Here is a 20619-nt window from a genome sequence, read left to right as displayed (position 1 = left end):
GGTGCTCTTTCCTGCTCAGGCAGGGGGTCGGACTAGATGATCTACCTAGGTCCCTTCCGACTCTAGCTACTATGAAACTATGAAACTATAAGTCACTGAAGGATAAAATATTTTTTTTACAGAATTTAAAAAGAAAAAGGAAGTAATTAAAGGAGGTCTCTTGTTTTAATAAATTGAGATTTGGGATTGGAGTGTAGGGGGTACTACTGATCATGCTTCCTGGGGTGACTGGGAGGTGGGAGTGGTTAGCAAGATTCCCTCTAAGGTGCATGCGTGTGCAGCCACACACAAGTAAAAGGCTGGCTGCGCATTAACTTTTTTAGGCCACGCACCTGCCGGGATAGGATCTGGGCTGTGGTGTGGGACACTTACATGATGGTAAGTTCCTCCGGGAGGCGAGGTAGAGGCAGGGGTGGGAGCCTGGGGGGAGTCCACCGGCTGAAGGGAACTGCTCCGTTCCCCTGATTCACCTCGGGGAGCAATGAGGCACGTGGCATTGGGGCTGGGGAGTGGAGCACTTCCCCGGAGCCAGCGGACCCTGCGCCAACTCCCAGCCCCAGCCTCCATCCCTGCCTTGCCTCACCTCAAGAAGGAGCTGCTGCCTGCCCTGAATGAGGCTCTGCCGGCTCCAGGCAAGTGCTCCACTCCCCAACCCTGATACCACGTGCCTCCTCACTCCTCAAGGTGAAGCAGGGGAGCAGAGCAGTGTCCTGGAGCCAGCCCCGAGCCCCAAAGCCCCCTAGTGCCCCAGCCTCCAGGCCCCAGCCCCCACTGCCTGCCCCAGGTGAGGAGTGAGGAGCTTACCTTCGGTAAGTGTCCCACACCGCACTGAAGCAGCATGCTCACAGACCGCTACTCCTTAGAGGGAACAATGGTGAGGGAAGGTGGTTTTGAGGGAGCTAATATGCCTGCTTCAGGAAGGAAACTCCCATTCATGGGGACCTGATCTGGACACCTACCTTGTTTCCCCACCACTACCCTTTCTTGACCCCACTCCTGGACCCATCCATGCCCTGCAACCTGATTAGCTGACATGTGCTTGGTAGGTTATTTGCACAAGGTTGCACCCCTTGGAGTGGCAAGGTCACACCCCAAGAGTGGGAAAAGGAGTTGGCTTGGTGCCAGAACTGCCTCCTAGGCAGTAGAGTTCGGGGGTGGAAAGTTTGTCCATGCAGAACAGGTGGCTGTTGGAAGGCACACTCCATCTTAGGATACTGGAGGACTGCAGCTTGGGAGGCTCATCTGTGGGGAGTGGCCACATATTAATGGAACAAGAACTAGGTAATATGGATCACAGAAACATCTTCCCTGGAGTGGCATAACTTTAAGCCACCTAACATATGCTTGAAACTGATTTCAGATGGTAATGTGTGAACAACCCAGGATTAAAAGCTCCAGAAGCCACCTAAAATGAATGGGTAACAAGGCCTTGAGATGTAGACTGGTTTGGAGTTAGGTAGGGCCTTGACAGGAAAGATGAAAAGTTTGAAATGGATTTGTGGAATGGCAGGGAGCGGGTAAATGTGTTACTCTGTAAGGACAGTGCTGTAAGATTGAGACCCAGACTTGGATTTTTGCCTGTAATCTAAACCAGAAAAGTCATCGTCTTAGTCAAGGCTGTCTGCTGTCATAATTCTTTCAGTCTCTGCAAATAGAGTGCAGTCAGCAAATTTCAGCTTATTAATAAGGTCATGAATGAAATCTGTAACTTGCTTTTTCCTAGTTTATTTCAAAGTGATAACCTGTTCCATCTATTTCTGTTATGTGACACACTCTACCAGATCGCACAGAATATGTGTGAATGATAGAAGGTAACAAGGAGCATCCTGTTCTAGTTCATTTATAAAACATGTCTGCTATTGACTTTGGGCCAATATCTGATCTGAATTCCAAGAAAACAGATCTAGAGTAATTCCATTGACCTCTGCAGGATTTATACTGCTGAAACCACATTTTTATTTTCAAAAGAAACTAGTAAGTTGGAGTACTTCCATTTCAACTGGTGGCAGAAAAGCAGGGCTAATGGGGTATAGGCTCCCCACAAACACAGGGCAGTGGTAGGGCCACAAAGCAGCCCAGCCATGGGCTTCTGGCAGCTGCAGGAGGGGTGAGGGGGAAGGATGCACACACAGTGATGAGGGAGGGAATGGGGCTAGGGCTGGGGCAGGCCCTGCACAGCTGGGGTGGGGTGCAGGACTGACCCATGAGTGGCTCATCCAGGGGGCTTGGCTTCTGCTGCTACATGTACCCCCAGAGGCGTGGGAGGCTTGTGCCCCCGGATCTGTGCAGGGCAGGGCAGGGCAAGGCAGGCTGCCGCTGAGGCTAGGGCCAGGGCGGCTCTGGACTCTTCCTGGTTGAGGGCTGGGCCATGCTGCATTCAGAGCAGGTGGCAGCAGCCCTGGGAAAGGGGTTATAGGGGTGGACTGCAGCCACCCCACAATTCACCGTAGCCTCCCCAACCCCACTTCCAGCCCTGCTGCCACCCCCCCACCCTAAGCACAGCTTCCCAGCCTCCTCCTTTCCCCACCACAGGGAAGAGCCTGGCTCAGCCCCAGTCCCAGCCCCAGCCTGCAGTGGCAGCCTACCCTTGCCTTATGTAGATTCCAGGCATACATCCCCCATACCTCTTGGCATGTGTGCAGCAGCACCAGGAGCCACCACCCTCTCGCCACTCTGGGTGCCCCCTGGACAAGCTGGTCACAGCTGTGCCCTGTGCCCTGCCCTAGCTATGCCAGGCCTGCACCAGCCCCACTCCCTCCCACCTCCCCACAGCCCTTTCCCCTCTCCCTCTCCTCTCCCCACTTACCTGCTCCAGGGGTGCACACGTGCATGTGTGCACTCAGCCCCCCCCCCAAATAATTTTTTCTCCCTTCACCTGTGTCCATTTCTGGATATGCCAACTTGAGACATCTCACAGGCATAGGCTTGGAATATCAGATATCTCAAATTAGCCCCCAAGAATCCCTGGTCCCTTTACCAAAATCTCAGGTGTTAGTACAACTCACTCTTTTGTCAACCCAGAGGTAACAGAGGCTTGTTGGAAGATGGAGAAGATCGTTAAATAAAAAGGATTTTAGTGGCATCTTTTAGATCCACTTGGAATCTAGTGGTATCCCTTGGAAAATATTATGCCTCTTTATATCAGGGACTCTTTCCTGTCACTTAAACAGAAAACAGACTACTGCACAGTACGGGCACCTGTCTACATGAGCACACCTATACTGTGTAGTAAATATGATGACTTACACTGATTTGAGTGTAAATTTGATACCTGCATCATGTAGGTATAAAATTTATGCCCAATTAATTACTGAACAGCAATGAATGTGTAGACACCTTACTGTGCAATAACACTGTGTGTGTGGACTGACTCAGGACTAACTTTAGTCCCAAGTCAGTCCACATACAGTGTTAATGCACTTCAATGCCTGCACATGTAGAAGCTGCCCTATTCCTGTTTACTGTGCAGCAACTTACTGTGCAGCCCTCTGTGGAATCCCACCAGGGAAAGAAGGGACTGTAGCATAGAGAGGAGAGAGGAAGAGGCCTACCTTTACAGACTGCCCCTTCGTACTAGGGTCCCACATTATCTGTAGCCACAGGGGCAAGTAAGAACTATAACACCATTTCCAAAGACACAAAGGACACAGAGGTGCTTAAATCACATTGAAGGCCAGTGACAAGGGTGTGTGTCTGAATCCCACCAGTAACTTTGCAAATTTCTTTTCAACTGTGTTTGCCTCATTATAGCAACATGCTGAGAAACTTGAGTCTGCAAACACTGACTCAACACTATGAGCGCCTATACACAGGCATGGAGGCTGCTCCAACACGCTGGAATTTTAGCACTTCAGAGCAGACTCAATTAGTCAAGTCTGCTGGAGCAATTGCCACACTCCAGCAGCCTCCTGCATCTCATGTACCAGTGTCTCCGCACATAAAAATGGCAGCTGGGGTGCTTGAACTAAAGTGCGTTGAATGAGCTTTAGTTCAAGCATCCTCACCACCATTTTTAAAAGCAGGGACACCAATAGGAGACACAGCAGCACTTTAATTAGAGCAGCTCTCGGAGCGGCTCCAATTAAAACGCCATCCCCCTCATCCCCAGAGCATGTGTAAAGGTGCCCTACGATCCTAATGCAAAGAATTTCATGGGAATCAGATGTGCAAGAGCTACTTGTGCAAGTCGAATCTATAGCAGTAAGTAAACCCCATGTGACTAGAGTAACGAGACCAATTCCAACCTGAACATATACAGTGCATCTGTAGTCACTCCAAGGCTCAATATAAATGCATCCCTACAGGGTAAACTATTTCAAGGACAGCTAAGACAAGACCAAGTTTGACTATCTTGGAACAAAACTAGTGATGATCTTAGCCTTTCTTCAGGCTATTCTGTTACAGTTCAGCAGAGCTGACTTCAGAACATTTTCAAGCTTCCCTGTAAATCAGAGATTGAGATCAATCAATCACATTCATTATTTAACCTAGGTTAGGACTATGTGACACCTGAATGACACAACAGTTCCGCTACTGCTATGCCACTGACATGACTTGGCATCTGTGTCTCCTTTAAAAAGAACTCCGTGTTCTATTCCTTCACTTACCCAAATCTGCACACTTGATTCCAGCCCAAAATTCTCTCAAAATTTTCTATTTATAACATTCCAAACAAGGAAAACACGTCAGCAAAGCCATTTCTTCATGAAAGCAGCCTCAGCATACTGTAGCACTCGTGATTTATTACACCAACCTTTGAAAAACTTGGTTGAATTACAGTAAAACATTCATTAGAATCAACACTTACAGCCATATCATGCCATTAATTTTTAAGCAGAAATCACCAATGAAATGCATGGGCAGTTTGGCTTAAAGCATATGATAAACTATGGCCTTCAGTTGGAAATATGCCAAGAGTAAGTTAAGTTATAATGTCTGTGCAATACTTCACTTTCCATAATGTATTAGAGACTAAGCTGTAGGTACAGTTAATTTCTGTGGACTTTTTGAAACTCACTGGGCATGTCTACATGTCACCCTATGGCAACATTGTTACTGTGCCGTGTTTTAGTACTTCCTTGGCACACGGTTAGTTTTAGCCACTACTCCGCTGTAGCAGCACACTAAAATAGGGGTGTGTGCTACTATGGTGCAGTGGCTGGTGATCATGGGTAGACTCACATGATTGTAACGTCACTGTAGTGTGTTGTGGAGAGATGTGGTGCATTGCTACGGTGATGTCGGGTGACGTGTAGATGTGTCCAGTAAGTGAAATGAGATTGCATTTTTTTGTGCAGGAAGGTTGTTATGAGAGAAGAGGGCAAGCAGACCGGAAAGGATTTATCTGCTGGAGTCGTATTTGACTAAACTGAAATGAAACACTGACCCCAGAGAGTGAGACAAAATACATTCTTCTCTGTCTGACTTTTTTGTGTTGATCTAGTCTGCTTTTATTTATATGTACCAAGGGCAAGTAGTCTAAAGATTGGAGTCTAGAAACAGATTCTACTCCTGCCCCTAGGACTGAAATCAGATTCTGAAGCTAAAAGGTTTGAAAGACTAGTCCATATTTAAATAAACTGCTTCAAACTGCTATCTAAAACTACTCTCCTCTGGTTAGGGCTGCAAACAAAGCTCACTTAATCAGACTTGAATAGAATATTCAGATGTGGAGAAAATAATGATCTAAATCAGTAGATGACAGCTCTGATTAAAATGTTTACTAATGGCAAAACGGCATCTCTGATAACATTGGAAGAATGTATAATGTGAAAATTATATGTCTCATTTTTAACAGCACATCTTATACATCAGCATGTTGGGTGTTTTTTTGCTTTGATATTGTTCAGTCATTCAACAATGTGCTGCTAAAGAAGGTTTTTTGCTCACAAAATAAGGGTAAAATAAAAAATAAAGAAAAACAATTACAGTAAATAAAATGAAAAAAATCTTTCATATATTTTTGTTGAGCCAGAAGCAAGTTCAAGAAGCATGACTAAAATACTGAACAACTTTGTGCCTCTGAAAGCACAGTTAATATTTTTAGCTTAGCATCTTCTGTTTCCTTAAAGCATATAGTCAAAAGCTGGCTTGAAATGTCAGGAAATCAATGAAATGTAATTAAGAAGAGTGTTTAATGTCCTTGAAGGCAAGGGTTTGAAGGAAACTTTAGGCAAAAGAGAAAGATCAGCACCACTAGAATACTTTTTTTTGCTCCTATGGAAAAGAATAAAAATTCTATATGTCATTTTCTCTTTAAAGGAATTAGTAAGTAGCCTGTCCTGTATGATTTTGTCCCCAACGTTAAGATAAAAACCATTACCAGCAAAGAAAAAAAAACAAGAAAAATAGATTTTGAAATAACTGAAAACCATTTGGTATTTTTTTAACTAATAATTCTTGGCCACCATATATCTTTTAAACACCCACAACCACAATAGAGTACTGTGGGTGTGTCTACACATGCACTTATGCTGGCTTAAATTTACTAAGGACCTGCCTGTGAGTTGAGGGCTCTGAAAGGGCACATTATTCCTACCACTGCCCCATACCAGCACCAAACAGCATAAGCATTGGTAGGGCAAGGCAACAACTGCACTAACTGTCCTTAGCTAACCTGTCTACTCCAGGAGTCTCCTTGAATGGATGTCCCATGGCAAACAGCTCTGTTGCCAGTAGGCTTGCAAAGTCATGCCTGTCTCCCATGCAGTTCTTGCCGCAGCCCCTTGGAATGTTGTACATTCATTTGGGTAAAGGCAAGCAGCAAGTCCTTATCCTGGGCACTGGAAGCAATTTAGCAGGTACCAAGAGGTGACCACAAGGGTCCAGAACATGGAGAGGACAATATCCTTGTCCCAGCAATCTCTGGTTTCTGCCTGTTGGGACAGGGAAAGTGAACACTTGATACAATCCCCTCTTGTAGGCATCCAATATGGTTTATCCTTCACTATACACCGTGGCCATAGGCACCAACCATAGCCCTAGGCAAGCAATTCTAGGCACCTTCATGCCCACTCCCCTAGTGACCTTCTATACAGTCCCTAGTAATAGCTTCCCCACATATTCTAGATCAGCGGTTCTGAATCTGTGGTATGGGCAGATTTCTTGTAATTTCTTTATATGACAAAAATTTGCTGGTGGTACTTAAGGTTGAACTGAACAATTTGCTGGTGTTACTTAAGGTTATATCATTTAAAATTGGTGGTGCGCAAGCTGTTGGAGTGTGGGCACCACTGTTCTAGATACCTTTTGCTTGTCCCGTCCTTCCTGTTGGCTGGCAATATGGAAGAGCCAGCAGCAGGGTGAGAAAAGAGGTATTGGCTAGTGTTTTTTCAGTTTCTCTCATCACAGGAAGATTCTCATTGCAGGGGCATCACAGCTGAGGGGACTGAAGGAGTGAATTGAATAGGGGAGAGGCTCTATGGAGGGACAAACAACCACAGTGTTTCCCTAGGGAGCTGTCCTCTTAGCAAAGGCTTGCCTCTGTACCAAATCTTACTGCAGATGCTGCTCAAAATGTAGCAGCTCTGAGTCAGTGAGCTGGGGTACAGCCAAAACAGAAGCTGAAGGGCCAGTTGGTGGGCTAGATACCCATTTCCTTCTTTTGACAAAACTGACACATGCGTCTTATCCACAACGCAATTCAGAGAAATTCAACAAGGTGACCCTGAGCTGTTGTTTCTATGAAGTCTGGTTCAGACATTTCTAAAAACTATCCCACCAAATGTCTAATGTCACTGAATAATGATTGCTTGCTTTGCGTTTCACTCAGTTTGGACAGTACGAAAGCGACGTTTAGAGGCAGCTTAGAAGCACCTTCAGTTCTACTTCTCTAGGGGTAGTGCAGTGCTGTTGTAGCACTGCAGGGGTCCTGTTACCACATGAGAATCTCAGGTTTCACTTAAAAGAAAAAATGAATTTCTAGGTCTCATGATTGCAGAGAAAAGCTTGACAGTTGGAACCCCAAGGGGTCCAAAGTATCAGGCCAATAAAAACCTCATAATCCAGTGTTTATTTAAAATTTTGGGATTGTTTTTTCTTCATACCAGTTTCGGGATGCTTGAGACCTGATTTGTATGCTTGCACAGTGATGTTGTTATTTCACAACATGTTCTATGGGGATATTCGCATGCTTAAAAAACAATAAACATAAAAAACAGTTGTAACTTACAAGTTTCTGTAAAACCCCTTACTTCTTTATTGTTTTAGTTTAAAATGTGGACTTAGAGTCATTTCGGTGTTTTTTTCCTCTGGTCCTGTAGATTCTTGGAAATTTGACTTTGTTTTTTTCAACTTTACTAATGAACATGAAAAAGATGTGTATAGGGCAAATTCAGTACTTGGACTATGGCCAGAATCAGCCTGGTTAAGGTAGAATGCACAGTTCTCATCCAGTCTTCGGACTGTCATTTGGGCTTTATTGAATTATTAGCTGAAGCTCAGGAAATAATATTATCTAACTAGAATATCATTTGGCCATGTTCCATAGGCAGTTTTACAGAGTGGTAGGAAATCAGTTGCTAGGTCACCTTCAGGAAGTGTTAACACATCAAGATGCAAGGCACTCATTGGTGCAGGTGTTTGCCTTTAAGCACATCCTGTAGCACTGTAAGATGGATGCAGTGGAGAAAAGACCTTTAAAGATTTAGTTCATGGTGAGAGAGAACATGAAAAACCACTATTACAAGGCTTGATAGTGTAAATTCAAGTTCACTTACTACAAGGAAATAAGAAGAGAAGGTTAAAAAAGCACTATGCTGTCATTTAGATTAACAGTTCTCAGCCAAAAATTGGAGCCTTGCCTCTTCCAAATGAAGTTGCACCAGGTTCATCTAATGTGTGATTTTAAGCCCAATTACTTAAAGCATTGTAAAGGGCCGGGTGGACAGCATTGAAACCAGGCTGTACATGTGCCTGACACTTCCTCTGACACGTTCTAATTAGAATGCTTCGGTAGTTTCGGCGTCACATGTATTCAGCGTGCCCACGTTTCAAAAGGCAGTAGGGGTGCTTGAACTAAAGCTATTTAAATAAGCTGTAGTTAAAGTGCCCCTGCCATCATTTTGAAGCTCAAAACTCTAAATACACGATGCGCTATGGACATTTTAGAGTAGCTCCCAAGAGCTGCTCTAATTAAAATGCCCCCCCACATCCTACCATGGAACACGTGTAAAGATGCCCATTTTGATCAGTTTGTTTTAAGCCTCTCTGGTTCTTCTCTGGGTTCCCATCTCACCTTCTCCTGTTCTGTATCTTTGGAAAATCCTGTCCACAGATGCCAGTTCAGCTACCATTGCTTATCTGATTTACCTGCTGCACACTCCTTCTTCCTTCTGAACTTAAATGTCTGCCTATCTTTGATTTCTCCATGTAGATCTTAGCCATGAGTTCATGCTCAACACAGCTAAAGCTGAGCAATTAGTGTCCTCCTTCAGACCCTCCCTACTATCTCTTCTCTTGATGACTGTGGCTCATACCATCCTTTTGCCCTGCTGCTCAGGCCTATAACCTGAACCTCAGACATGCCTTAAGGTTCTTACCTCTGTCTATAGCTAAATCTTGTAGATTCTTTCTCCTTGCCTAGCCATCTGTACAAGATAAAACTCTCATCTTGGTTTCTCCAGCATCCCTGTTTCTGATCTTGACCAGTGCAGTCTTGCCTCACTCATACACAGCTGGAAAGCTACTGCAAAGGGTGAGTATGTAGCCCATGGTCTGGACCACTTCCCCTTTCTTCTTGTAGGCCCCCGCTGCCTCTTCCCACTTCTCTGTGACAAAGGTCATGGTGTTTTTCACCTTGCGCAGAAAGATTCAGACCCATGAGCTGGAGTTCTTTTTACTGTGATGATGCAAACAATAAGGAATCATAATTAAACCACTGAAATTAGAAGATCTACATGAGTGTTAGTACTGATGTCAGGATATCAATTTGAGTTACACAGGTAAAGGTTCTATATGCAGATAGAGCATAATTGCACCACAGTTTTCATCACATGACTGTGGATGAACTACCAAAGAGATGTCTGCTACTATACGTAACTGCCCTTAGCTACTGAGCTGACCAGAACAAGCTCAGAGAGTCCTAAGGGTCCTTAGTGTCTCTGTTTCTCTTGTGGTGTCATTACTGGAGAGTTCGAAAGGAACTGCCCAAGTCGTGTGTCATGAGAGTTAAAGGCAGTGCAGTACCTGTATTCGAAAAGGGCCCTCCATTGTGGACTATTTCTTAAAAGTAATGGCGACTTTCTGATTATTACCAGTGTCCCTTATTTACTGGACCCTACAGATCCTTTTGTATCTGCTGTATCCTACAGCATCCTCGTTTTATCTCCTTGTACTCCATTAGCTCTGAATAGTAAGGACTTCTCTTACTCTGCCCCAAGGAACATTCTCAAAATGCCTGGATAAATTTAACAGGATTATTTAAAATTTAACAGGATTATTTAACTGAACCCTAGCTGATTTTGTTTAGTACTGATGAACGTGTTGGGGGGGTTGATGTATGGATAGATGTATGTTTATTACAATGACTCCATTAGGACAGTTATAGTTGGAAATCTGTTAACATTGTGTTATAAATCTGATTTTTGATAGGTTTATAACTAGACAGTAGAAATTAACTAGTGAAGGAATTGCGCCATTTTGTCTCAGCCTGAACATATTTTACTCTGCTTAAGGGTTGTGTTTATTTTTTTTATTGCAAGAACTTAGATTACTTTTTGGAGGATCTGAAAAAAAAACATTAAGGACCTTTTAATGTTCATTCTAACAACAAAGTGATCTTTTTTCTTTGTATTTCAAAAATGCTATGCACAATAACTCTTTAAGCTTTCTGTAATATATTTTCTTCAGTTACTGATTAAATAAAAGTTACCATTACTCCACATTAATAATGTAATTTTTCATGAGGAAATAGCAAGTAAATGAAAAGCCTCTGAGAAGGATCAAAGCTGCTGACAGGAGAGCCTGTCCTTCTCTATCACCACAGATAAACTGCTCCTCACCTTTTCAAAATCTAAATTGACAGCAGAAGTTAAAATGTGCTAATTAAGGGCCAGCTCCTATTCACAATACCATTAGCTGGAATTGTGCCATTGGCTTCAATGTGCCATCAAGAAAGACTCTGCAGAACTGCACGGAGATAAGCAGATGTGTGTATTGTAGTACAGTTGAAAAGGTATATAGGAAAATATTAGCAAATTCTATTGCTGCTCATTAAAGGTGATTTATTTTGCCCTGCATGGCACAAAAGTCTCAGTTGTACAAATCTCTGAGAAGCCCTTGAGAACAGATGGCTACTTATGCTTATTTTTTCAGCTGATCCATTTAAATTGATAGACTGTAGCACTGAAAGTAGTAAAGAAGGGAAGACTGGGAATGAAGTATGTTGCTTTCTTTTTAAAAAAAAAAAAAAAAAGACTTTTTTCCTGAAACTAGCACATTTGGTGTCTGTGTGTCATTTCACACACATTTTCAAATAACATTATAAACTGCTACTGTGTCACAGCTTTGGGCTGAAAATTAGGAAGAAAATGGGAAGAGTCAACTTAATGTATAAAATGTTGCCTTTGGTGGTTTCAACTGCTTTGACAAGTCTTTGTAAAAGGACTCTGCATGTGGGACTTGAAGGATTCAGATAAAAGCAAAGCAACTAATAATGTCATTCTTCTCTCCTCTACTCTGCTATAATAAATTCTCCAAAAGAAAAAAGGAAATGAAAGTCTTCATTTTTCAGAATCATGTCATGCAGCTGCTTTGATGAAATAGTAGAGTGGAATTTTCCATGTGTACCCACCCAGAAAAGATTGTCTTGCTGGGTGAGCAGCTCCTTGGGAGACTAAGAGGTGGCTCCCATAGTGAAAACTACATGCCAGCTCTGGTAGCTTACCTGGGTGCAACAAACTGTTTCTCTGGTTCTGATACCTTTTACTACAAAAAACCTTACTCACTTGACATGAGGAATTGAGGGACAAGTGTCAGTCAGTTAATCTCTCTTCTTTTCTGAGGTTATTTTTCAAGGCTTGTTTTAAATCATAAAGTGCTTTTTAAGTGTATTCTAGGACTGAAGCATCGCTGTGGGATAATAAATGTAAAAGGAAATTGAGAAACAAATTTAACTTAGTGCATTGGGAAGGAAGATGTCTCTAGCAACAGTTCTTCTTTCCTCTTCCTTCATGCATGACAGTGTATTCAGAGACTTTTTCAAGCGCTGCTGTTTTACGATAGTTATCAAGGAGTTGCCCGACAGCCTTTGAGTTATCCTTTTTGCTTTCAGTATGAAGTTCTCTGTGCAGTGAATTCCACTAGAAATCTGGAGGCTGATTCTACGTAGGTGTTTCAGAGGGCTGTCCCTGAACACTAGGTCTACACAATGGGCGTGCCTACATGAGACGTTTACTGCACAGTTAACTAATTAACTTCGCAGTAAACATCTTGATGTCTACACGTGCACCCCTATGAGACTGGAGTAGATTAATTTACTCTGCAGCAGGATAGTACTTGTAAAAAGTACTTTTTACAGGGGAGTAAAAAAGTTGACAGCAGCACACATGTAAATGCTGCAGGGGCTGCCTGGGGCCCAAGGGTGCTTCAGTGTGAGGGCTGCCTGCAGGCAAGTTCCACACTGAAGCTCCCTTATGCCCCAGGCAGTCCCACTGTAGCATGTTGAGCCAGGGGAAAGCAGCCCTGGGCTGTCAGGCTGACCCCCAGGACTCCCTGCCAAGCCAGGGCTGCTCCACCCCAGCTCCACATGCTGCGCCTGAAGAAACTACAGCGCTAACTGCTCCAGAGTTAATAGCTCCTGGGCACATGTTCAAACAGTATGCTAGGAAGCAATTAACTGCAAAGCAATAAGCTCCTCAGTTTATTCAGGCACCATAATTGCACGTGCAAATACAGCTAGTGGATGCATCTATACCAGATGCTTTACTGCTCATTAGCCTAATTTAATACACAGTAAAGCATGACCATCTACACATATGCAGCAGTTACTGCAGAGCATATTAGTCTAATTTGCTATTTTCTAGTACCTGTAGATACAGGTACTAGAAAAACAGTGCATTAACTAATGGGTCATACCACATGTGGAGATGCTGACCAGGAACGAATAGCCCCTGGTCAGCCCAGGTGGCAAAGGCCACACTGCTGCCTGGCTAAGCCCAGATCTCCATGTGCTGGGGGAGAGCTGTCCTTGCTCAGCCAGCAACCCCTTTCCAGCTGGGAGGGGTTGACTGGGGTGGCCTCAAGCCGCAGGGGTGTGGGGGAGCTGTCCTGGCTGGGCAGGCAGCTCTCTCCCAGCTGGGACAGCTACTGTCCCCCACTGGGGCTCAGTGCCAGCCTGATCTCATCCTGGTTGGGACAGAGCTGCCTGCCCAGCAAGGACAGCTCCCTCCACCCTCCAAATCTCCGGGCTAAGCCCCTATGCTTCCTGCCAGCCCAGAGCTGGAACCCCGGGGAGCCTGGAGCTCCCCCTGGCTGCTTCCAGGGTGCAGAGCAGGGCGGGAGCAGACCTGGACTGGGCTGCTGCTGTTGAGCTCAGTTTGCTCCTGATGCGGGTGCACATCAATGACCCTGAATTTTCTGCATAGAAAATTAAGATGCATTAATTACACCTGTAGACATGCCCACTGAGATCCAAACTGTCCTATTCCTGCAATACCCGAGGAGAAATGTTGGGGTTATGTGAGGGATACTGGGGAGTTGGCATAGCCCTTCCAAAGCCTCAGACATCTACCTGCATAAGCAGAGATCAGTTTGAGGAGAAAAGCAAAGAATTTCCTTAATTTTAAACAATGTTATATCCTCAGTACATTGGAAAAGCTTTGTGGATCTGCTTCTTTATTATTAGATCTTTTTTTTTTATTTCCTGGCAGAATTAGGGGAATCTTGCACGGACTGATTCATGCTGAAAAGCATTTGGGCATTTTAGAGTATCTGAGGTTGATTAGGGCATCTGTCAGTCATGCAAAGGAATTTAACCTTGTAGCTCTTATTTGGGCCCCAATAGGCAAAACATTTGAAGAATGTGCCTAAATCTATCCTCCTTCAGTAAAGCTCATCAGTACCTCCTAAAAGACTCATTGAAGTGAAGGGGCTTAATGTACTTAAAATCAAGCATGGTCCTAAGTGCTTTCTTGAATAAGAACAGACTTAGAGACATGCTTTAGGCTGAGCACATTTGGAAGTACTTTATTAAACAGGAACCCTAGCAATGGAGGAGAAAGAAGAAAAGGGGATTTTCACAGTTATCAAGTGGAATTAAGCTGAAGTGTCATTTATAATGAAAAGCTTGCATGCTGTTTTAGCAAGCTGGTGAATGAGCTTTACACTGTTGCAGCCAAAGATAGGTTTTTGTATTGCCATAAGAATATGGCATTGAACTTCAGTAGTGAAAAGGCTGAATTGAAATTCAGAGTCAACAAGGTCAAAGGTTCATGTAATCCCAGGTGGCTTTTGGGGCTGGGCATGGTTAGAGCAGGCCTGTTTCTGTAACTAGTGTTGCACACAGGAGTGATGCAGCCAGCATCACATCCAGCTTGTGCACATAGAGCTGCCTTTGCTTCTCCATTCTGCATTACGCGGTGCCTATTTACAGCCAGGTGTGCTAGGAGCCGCTTTTGGTATGGGCTCAGAACAAGAGTTGAACTTATACTTTTGGAGCCAAATGCCTTGACCACTCCGCCACATCACCCCAAAATGAGGAGTAGGCCAATATCAAGAGTTAATATATTTCCACTTATTTATAAAATCCAAAGGTAACACCTGGAATAAATTCTTTAGATGAAAGGGGAAAGCAGACTCCCTGGGATAGATTTCTTTAGTTCCTGTGACAAGCAGATAGATATATAGAGATGTCAGTAGCATATGAATCAATGAGTCAAAATTAAAACTACTTGCAGACATTTAAAAAAGGGGTACTTTAAATTTCATGTGCTCTCACATTAAGCCCAAATCATGCTCAGGAGAGGCAGCATGTTAGTTGGACCCAGTTTGCCTGCTGTCTTTATAGATTGGGCTTTAGTGGGGTTTTTTGGTGCTTTTGTCTAGTAGCTGATAGAATCTGCACTGCTTCTTCAGGTAAAATGTGCTTTGTTTTGTTTTTTTAACATCTGCAAGCACTACTGTATTGAATCCGTAATACAGAAATCACTGCAGGAGTAGTGAAAAAGCTTGGCCAGCTGAAGCACACTGTTGGGCTCAGCTGCCTGTTTTATGAGGTGCTTCACAACCTTATTTCAGTTTAATACAGTGGTTAGGATTGGGCTTTTTAAAAAACTGAATATAGCCTATAAAACAGGTGAGTCACATGATTTGCAAAACTTTTCACTCATGGGAGGCATAAAGCACAAATCTGAGTTAAAAATAGGAGTTTATAATCAATAGCAAGAACATAAATAGTGCACTTATGTGCTCACTGCCTCAGTGAGTTTCATTACGCACTGATTCTGCAGTCAGATCCATGTGGGTAGGCCTTTGCAATATTGGGAGGTAAGCAGGGGTAAGAGTTTGCCACCAGAAACCTAGGCACAGTACAAGTCCTTATCAATATGTTTGTCATGCTACTTTATGGTTATACGAAACAATCCAAAGCAGATTTGTAAATGTGTTTAGAACTGAAAAATGTATTTACTGTAGACTAAATTGTACTTCAGAAAAAATTATGATGATGTTGTTCGTGGTTTGATGACATCCAGAGGGTCCTACCAGGACCAGAGCATTGTACTGCTGGGCCCTGAGGCCAAATAAAGAACTAAAAATGTTTGCTGCCTGGTTTGCTAGCTTAAAACCAAAACAGGTTATTAGTGAGCTCTGTACTGACATAGGTCCTGAGAGGCATACTTCAAAATAGGTCTCATAGCATCTTGAGGGGTGTCAGGCCATTTCCTATTGGGTAAGCATCCTAATTACAGTAACATCCTTCCAGCTGGCTTTTACTGATTGCTTTATGGCAGACATAACAGAAAGGCGAAAGGTGGAATAATCAAGGGAAAGAAGACATGTTTGTTGGCAAAAGCAGTACCTCTTCATCAGGCTTTAGCCCACCAGCAGTGCAGCAGTGTGTAAAGGTGCCTCCACCCAGTCATATGGCACTTCTTCAGCAAATCAATAACAAAGGACAGCATCCTCCAGCCTGTCAGTCTCCCATCTTTTGCTGCCATTAAATATAGACAAGCTTAGCTTGCAAGTCCAAAGATTTGGGATGCAGTTTCACAGCCCAGCTTCTACTTCCAGTTTCTATATAAACTGAAGATATAGGCCCACATTCAGCAGGAAATATTTTCTAATCCATGGATTTTGGAGGACAGAATCAAGAGGGGAGAAGACTATTTGTGTTCAAAAGGACAAAGCCAAGAGACCTAAAACAGTCTTGCATGGACTGTACAATGAAGGAGAAATTTCCCAATTCCAGCAGATCCAGGTGCAGTCATGAGACAGCTCCCAGCTTATATTCAATACCTGCCCTCAACATTTCCAGGCAATAAAAAATATGCAGTACACATCACACTATTGCTTCCATTTGGATGACCTGTAGTAGGGCTCTTTGGGATTCACCCACCACTGGTGGCTCTGTTTTCTCCATTAGCTCTGTTATTTGTTTTATATTGTCCATCTGTTTCTCTGTGTATCATCAGAAACCTTTCACCCAGACCATCCAGCCTTTTTTTGTGTTGGCTGCCCATACAGAGTAAAAGGTGACAAAATGTTATACCACTGTGCTTACAACATTCACCAAGGACTGTTTCCTTTGCATAGGGGCCAACTAGGATTACTCAGTCAAACTGCAGCATTTTCCTGGGGTGAACAGGAATTAACTTGTAAGATATGGTATCATTAAGTATGCTAGGAAAGATGCTGGTATTTGCCTTCAAGGCTTCCCATCAGCATGTGTAATCCACATGAATATGCACTGTATCCGTCTGAGTCATAAGTACCTGCCTTCCAGCTGCACTAAGAAGAGTGTAACACCACCCTGTTTCTAGAATAATATTACTCAAATGAGCATCTGTCATCAATAGTCTGTGCAGATGGAGTTTGTTATGCAGGTAGAAATGTAGGCGTGGGTTTTGTAATGAACTTTCTTTTCAAGGATTGGCCAGGTTTCATGATGCAAATCTGCCCAGTCTGATAGATTTTAGTCAATGTTCTTGAATTAAGTGCTCAGTCCCTAGTTCACTGAAACAGAATGTTTTCTTCATTTATCCATTATCTGTTTTCTTTTTCATCTCCTTAGGTCTGCTTTAACCTTCTCCAGAAGGTGAATGGGGAGGACTTCTGAATGATAGTCACTGTGTTAAGATTTGCCCCTTCTCTTCAACCCGTTTTTGGGGGTTGTGTGGCTTGCTTTTAATTTGCACACAAACCCCTTTCGTGACGGTGTGAAGAGGCCTTAAAATAAGTATATATTATATGTGCACCCATCCTGACATTCCTTAATGTTGTCAGAACCATGCAAAGAGGCTCCTTTCTATGGTCTGTATGAGAAACCATTTTCATCAGATGGATTGTAGACTTTGGCTGTTCGCACGAGGCCCATTCATCTTGTGAATTTCTAACCTAGTATAATATTTACATTGGCTTCCTGACTACAGAGGCTTTTCATGAATAGGTTATGGCTTTGTAAGTCATCTGAGCCACAGACTCTATGAACAATTTACTGGGCCAGTCACAAAGTTCAGCCGTAGTGGTGTGTTCTCCAGCTTGGGGTAGAATTAAGCTTTTGAGAAATGTTTTCTATGATGGCAATGGCATTTGACCCTTTATCTGTCATAAACTTAATTAAATCCTTATAGGCTTTCAGACCCACCCTCCAGTTCCTGACATTTTCTTTGTCCCAGGTAATAAGGCAATTATCAATTCAACTAGGGTTTTCCTTTGGCATGCATATTTTTACACCCTGCTTTCCTTACCCTTGCTTTTACTAAATGTGTTTTTCTTTCGTGCCTCTTTTCAAACTCACCTTAGTTTTCCTCTCTGCACCATGTCTCAACATCATTTTCTGTTTGGCTGATCAACTCTCCCGTGGCTGGATTGAGGGAGAGAGGATTAAGCCCCTTTTCAGTACAGTTTCATTCTTCTACTGCCTTCTGACCACCTGGAAGTGAAGAGTAACAACAACTGCAGGTGTACAGAGTGTCCCTCATCTACAATCCCAGTCTTAAGCAGCTCTCTCTGTCTCGCCAAGTTACATATTTCTCCAAGCCTCTAACTTCCTTTGTGTTGTATGCAGTCATAAAAGAGCAGTCACGCTCACGTCTCATCTAATGTTTTGAAATGCTAATCACACTTCCTTAAAAACAGCCTCTAAATTGTCTCCCTGCATCTTTCCCTATCTCAAAAGTCAATGGAACAGAAATGTTCCTAGTCAGACTGCATACGTCGTCTCTTGACCCTCCAGAGTGAGCCCAGATGCTGTGCAGATCCCGCCAGAAGGCTGCTGCCAACTGGGTCAGTCTGTAGGTCTATCAGGAAGGAAGTGATCTGGCATGGTGAATTGAGGAGTTTGTCTTTGTTTTTGCTTTTCTTCTCTCAGTTTGTATTCTTGAAGGGAAGTCACTGCTGACTCCATGTCATGTAGTGGAGCAAGACACTCTGCATTGGTTCAACAAGAGTTTACATACTCTCAATCTTTCCTGAAGTTTGTATCTCCCAGACCCAGTGGTTTCCTGTTTCCTTCAAGTTGGCCCTGATCTCTAAAGAGATAGTGCCACAGTAGTAAAATATTATCTGACAGCCATAGAGTTATTCCCTGACTGGGAATACAAATGATTCTGGCTCCTGAAGGCAAAGTAAGCTCTTCACGTGATCTTTCTATACAAATTTACACAAAAAAGGAGGCAGAAAAATATGTAGCCATAGTAGCGGGCCAGTTAACATAGGTTCTCAACTACACAACATCACCAAAACAATGCATGGCAACCTAAACATCCAAACTTGTCCACCATGAGACCCTAAAAACAATATTTTAAAATCTCAGCATGGTGTTTTAAGTTTCCTTTTGCATTAACACCATGCATTAACATTTTTACAGTTTCCTTTTTTAAAAGCATTAAACACATGAAACCTGGAATATATCCATGCTGGAGAAACTGAAAGAAAAACTGAGATACTGGAGAAACTGGAAATCACCTAAGGCCGAATTTTCCAAAAGACTTGGCCTCATCCTAAAACTGCTTCCACTAAAATTGATCTGACTTTAATGAAAATCTCTATCCAGAATGTATTTTAGTTCATACAGGGAGCTCTACATAGCAACTCTTGTGAATATATTTCTTCAGAGCACTATACAAACATAAATGAAGCTTCATAACGAAGATGTTAGGCAGGTAATTAAAATTATTGACTCTGTTTTATGCAAGGGTTATTACAAGATGCTCAGTGAAGGATTCAAATGTAGTCAGTACTTCCTAAACTGAGTCATTAGAAGATGAGAAGGATTAAATGGCCTATCCAAAGACATGAGGTATGTGGGGGTATCTTCTCACAATGTATCGTCTCAAGAGTTATAGCTATATCACACATATTAGTGACAGTTATTCACAAAAACCTGTGAGACTGAGTGATTTTCTCCCTGGAGTCATTTTTTTCACTAAAGAAGATAAGGGTATCCATTTACCATATGGCAAGAAATCACATTCCTGACTTATAAACTGCCTTCAGGTAGAATGCTGTTTCTTCCTCTTCTCCAAGGCAGCCACTTCATTTACTGTTGACATCTTACCTGTTACCTTGTGTGGCTGAGAGTATATCCTCTGATATTACTCCAACATCTCTAGAAACTAGATTAATATAGGCACAGGTGGCGTTTGTGCTTAGATGGCACAACTTTCCCCAAGCGCTGAAAACAGAGAGGCTCTTGGTGGTAGCAAACTGATTCATAGATGCTCTTATAGGATTATTGTATCCTACAGCTACTGCTATTGTGTTATTTGCTTCAGTTTTATTTTCAAAAGACAGAGTGAAATAATCTCAGCTAGTATGCTTTTCCATATTCCAAGACACAAAAGGGTCAGAGATCTTTCAGGTAAGCCAAAACTTGCAATGACTCAGCAATGACTGAGTATAGTGAAACAGTGCTAAGCCTTAATTAAATCAGAGGGAGGAGTAAAAATAATTTGGAAAGAGTGGTTATTAGATGAGTCTTCAACTTCCATGTTTTTGAGAGTAATGCTATCTAGTATCCTCTCTGTTCCTCTCCATGTGCTAGTCATCCCCCTCATCCTGGAAGGGACCATACTTCAATGTCATGTAAATATATATATGAGTTAGTGAGAATGTTGTGTAATTCAGGCTACATTCAGTTACTTAGTAAGAAAAATATTGTTATTTTAAAGTACCTGCATGTGCCAGTGTTTTTAAATTGCTTTACAAATTGTGATGTACCCTTTAGCAAGTTGTGATGATGCATAAGAGAAAGTTGGAACACAGTAATGCTGATATGCGAATCTTTCTGTGTCTGATGACCATTTAACATGCACTTACAAAATTGCAGAAAAGAAATAAGGTAAAAATTTTGGTTCGATAAATTAATGCAGAAAATACGTAGTCCTCCCCTATACTATGCATTATCAAGGCAACCCACTCTGAATTTGCTGTTGGATAACTCAACGTCTGAAGGTCCTGTGC

General features: G+C 42.8%; 1 protein-coding gene across 7 annotated transcripts in view; it reads left to right on the top strand.

Moving 5' to 3' along the window:
• The window catches only part of NRG1 (neuregulin 1), a 207735-nt gene that overhangs the window by 139245 nt on the left and 47871 nt on the right, over positions 1-20619 (top strand). Inside the window, exon 1 of one of the 7 annotated variants that reach the window (XM_019555277.1) lies at positions 9239-9243. The exons of the other annotated variants lie outside the window; for them this stretch is intronic. The gene's annotated coding sequence lies outside the window, so the exon portion shown is untranslated. Of the gene's footprint in view, positions 1-9238; positions 9244-20619 lie in introns of those variants that run through there. 7 annotated transcript variants of the gene reach the window in all.

The sequence above is a fragment of the Crocodylus porosus genome, unplaced genomic scaffold (genome assembly GCF_001723895.1).
Source record: "Crocodylus porosus isolate Cpor-Errol unplaced genomic scaffold, CroPor_comp1, whole genome shotgun sequence".
Classification (NCBI taxonomy): domain Eukaryota; kingdom Metazoa; phylum Chordata; order Crocodylia; family Crocodylidae; genus Crocodylus; species Crocodylus porosus.
This window is presented reverse-complemented; position numbering and strand designations above follow the sequence as displayed.